Raw genomic sequence first — 4032 nt, 5'->3', positions numbered from 1 at the left:
CCTCGGCATGCAGACGCTTCTACAGACATTGGTGAGAGAACGGGTCGCTCTCAGGAGCTCGGTGACTACAAGCGCGGTGCCGTGATAGGTTGTCACCTGCGCGATAAGTCCGTCCGTGACATTTCCCGGCTACTAAATATTCCGCCGCGGTCGCCTGTTACTGGGATTATAACAAAGTGGAAGCAACCGGGAACAACAGCAACTCAGGAACGTGACCGGCCGCACAGAGTCCTGACCTCAACCCCATGAATTAGAGGCGGAGACTGCGAGCCCCTCCCCCAACATCAGTACCTGACCTCACAAATGGTCCAACATCCCCATAGACACGCCCCTAAACCTTGTGGACGCCTTCCCAGAAGAGGCGGAGCTGTTATAGCGGCAAAGGGCGGAGCCAACCTAATACTGAACCCTGCGGACTAAGACTGGGGAGCCATTAGGGGGTGGAGCCAACCCAATACTGAACCCTCCGGACTAAGCCTGGGGGGCCATTAGGGGGTGGAGCCAACCCAATACTGAACCCTCCGGACTAAGCCTGGGGGGCCATCAGAGTTCATGTTGGTGTAGGCGCCCCCATACCTCCGGTGATGTATATGGGACGCTACAGGTCACCTAATGACCACTGGAGGGCGATGTTGCAGTCTGTGGTTCTGACCTTCATCGATAGATATGATTATTGGGTGTCGGTGTATCTGTGGCCCTGGTGTCGGTGTATCTGTGGCCCTGGTGTCGGTGTATCTGTGGCCCTGGTGACAGATCGATGTGAGGAGAGACGTTTCCAGCTTACAATGTCGTCTTGTTCCATTTGTAACAGCTTTATTGACATTCATTGATCACAATTGGTGGCGACGTTTCAGGTACCTGGTGGAGTCTCTTCCTCGGGCAGAGTGTGGAAGGGGCCCCGCGTGGTCCCGGAACGTTGCCGTGTCTGTCATGTGGATCCCATGGCTTCCTATACACGGCACAGTCACCCACGCCGTATTTACCAGACGCAGTACGGATACTTTTCCTCCGGTTCCAGCTACCGAGCCCTTTTCTCCGGTGCGAACAATGCAGACTAATGATTTTAGGACGGTGGTGGAGCGCCGGGGCCCGGCTGCAGCTGCGCCCAGCCGTGGAGGGACTACAAATCCCAGCAATACGTTATACAGCGCTGCAGACTAATATGAAGCTACATACTCTGTGTTGCTCCGGCGTGGTGGCCTGATGTCTCCGGGGTCTCTGGTGGGCTGTGCCGGGGTCTCTGGTTGGGCTGTGCCGGGGTCTCTGGTGGGCTGTGCCGGGGTCCCTGGTGGGCTGTGCCGGGGTCCCTGGTGGGCTGTGCCGGGGTATCTTTGTTATCACGGTTCTGCTTTTATTGTCGTTTCTGTATTTTATCACTTCCTCTGATTTTTTAACAATTATCAATATTTTGTTGTCTTCATTACTTTGCGTTCTGTCTTTACTTTTTCACACACACAGACACACACTGGAGGTAACATTTTTCAGTTTAAATCAATATTAATCCCACAGGTCAGTGACACCGCAGTAGCATCATAAGTCCCCTTTAATGGCTTTTGAGCTGTGTTCTTTTCTCTTTCGGACATTCAGGCTGTTCATTAAATCCGCGCACAGACTGAAATAGCAAGTACATGGCACGTTATTCCTTAGCTATCAATTGAGAATCAGTTCTGTACAGATGTGGCTTCAGGTAAAGATGAACTCCATGCGCACAAGTTTCATTACAATATGTTCCTCCAAGGCCACAAAAGATTTAAATCCACTTTGTGTGTACCAAATGTCTTTGCAAAACCAGTTATTATGGTGTGAAGGTAGCATATACTGTGTTGTAAATAGTCTGTACAGAAAGCAGAGCTGTGGGAGGGACCCAGCAGGCCCCACCTACTACAGGATGCCTGTAGAAAACTAGAGTAGGGTGCGGATGCAAGACCAGTCACCCTGCACAAGGAGAGAGAGCAGCAGTGACCGGTCTGTATTACTGGAAACTCCTGCACAGAAGCAAAGTTTCACATTGGATCACTGCACAGATTTGGAAGAAATACACAAAGGACAGCAAGGTGTAAGTAAGAATACACATGCTTTTTAGGCCCCTTTTCAAATGGGCGGTCCGGGCTGCTCTGTCTCAGTTTTTCAAGCGGACCCGATTGAATTCCCAATGTTAGTCTAGGGGCAGCCTCGTGTGAACGGATAGGCGTCTGTTTACACCTGGTAGCCCCCAGGTCCGGAAAAACAAACGGAACAGTGTTCCATTTGGACAGACCTGATCGTGCCGGATCGCAGGTAACCTGATGTAAACGGACACACATCTGTTTACATCAAACACCCCATAGACCGACATGGGGGTCCGATCACTTCATTTTTTTTTTCTCCATCGCAAGATGCAGGAAAAAAATGAATGGACATGAATGTCAGAGAGGTAACATCTGATCCGTACTGCTGTGATCAGGAGGGGGGATCCGTGCACAGATCCCCTCCTGATTAGCCCACGTGAAAGGGGCTTTCTACTTAAAGTAGTATTAATCCAGATCAAATATACATTTTTGCAAATGGAATTACAGTCGTTATGTTTCCATACAGCTAATACCAACTCTCTCAGCACTACTTCCCTGAACTTCCTGTCCAATACAAGATCACATGGGGAAGAACAGTCTCCAGCAGCTGTCCATCTACTAGCTTGGTGTAGAGAGGAGTAGGGAGCAGCAAGGAGGGGCATATATTGCCCTGTTGTGTTTGTGGAGACGCACACTGCTTACTCGCACACACAAGGGTGGCTCCATAGGACACTGCTAGGGAAAGGAGCCCCCCCCCCCCTAAAACAGGAAGTGAGGTCCGGAGCTCAGGGGGATTCTGCAGGAAGCAGCGTCCATTGTAAGTGATTTTAGCAGCATTGTCACGTTAGAACCCCTGCCAGGACGTCGCTGTGTTGCACAGTTGCCCCAGACAGGGGAGTTACCACGAGACGGGGCAGATTATCCTCCCACTACAATCCCGGGACTGAGCTTCCTTAAAGGGTCCCTCCGCTCTCGTTACCCCAATGATATGACTCGGGGCAGATCTGCGTCATTTATTACTGATAAAAACAATGATTACAATGTATTGTTAATAAAGATTTATTGTTCAATGTGCGTCACTTCCTGTCTATGTGACCCCGCCCTCCCTGGCAGTCATGATGGACTGATCATGAGACCATAGAAGGAAGACCCGCCCCCTCAGGTGGCAGGATGTGTCCACTGTACAGGAGAGAAGTGTCCGCAGTGAGCGGGATGTTGGTGAGGAAAACACTGAAATCAGACGGACAACCAATCATCTGCGCACATTTCACATCTAGGTGCGGTGTGTGATCTCCATGTGCGGTGTGTGTGATCTCTATGCGCGGTGTGTGTGATCTCCATGTGCGGTGTGTGATCTCCATGTGCGGTGTGTGATCTCCATGTGCGGTGTGTGATCTCCATGTGCGGTGTGTGTGATCTCTATGCGCGGTGTGTGTGATCTCCATGTGCGGTGTGTGATCTCCATGTGCGGTGTGTGATCTCTATGCGCGGTGTGTGTGATCTCCATGTGCGGTGTGTGATCTCCATGCGCGGTGTGTGTGATCTCCATGCGCGGTGTGTGTGATCTCTATGCGCGGTGTGTGTGTGATCTCCATGTGCAGTGTGTGATCTCTATGTGCGGTGTGTGTGATCTCCATGCGCGGTGTGTGTGTGATCTCCATGTGCGGTGTGTGTGATCTCTATGCGCGGTGTGTGATCTCTATGTGCGGTGTGTGTGATCTCTATGTGCGGTGTGTGTGATCTCCATGTGCGGTGTGTGTGATCTCCATGTGCAGTGTGTGATCTCCATGTGCAGTGTGTGATCTCCATGTGCAGTGTGTGATCTCCATGTGCAGTGTGTGATCTCCATGTGCAGTGTGTGATCTCCATGTGCGGTGTGTGTGATCTTTATGCGCGGTGTGTCATCTCCATGCGCGGTGTGTCATCTCTATGTGTGATCTGTGGGTGCAGTGTGTGTGATCTCTAGGTGCAGTGTGTGTGGCCT

The sequence above is a fragment of the Nanorana parkeri genome, unplaced genomic scaffold (assembly GCF_000935625.1).
Source record: "Nanorana parkeri isolate BGI_ZX_2015 unplaced genomic scaffold, ASM93562v1 scaffold4825, whole genome shotgun sequence".
Lineage (NCBI taxonomy): Eukaryota > Metazoa > Chordata > Amphibia > Anura > Dicroglossidae > Nanorana > Nanorana parkeri.
This window is presented reverse-complemented; position numbering follows the sequence as displayed.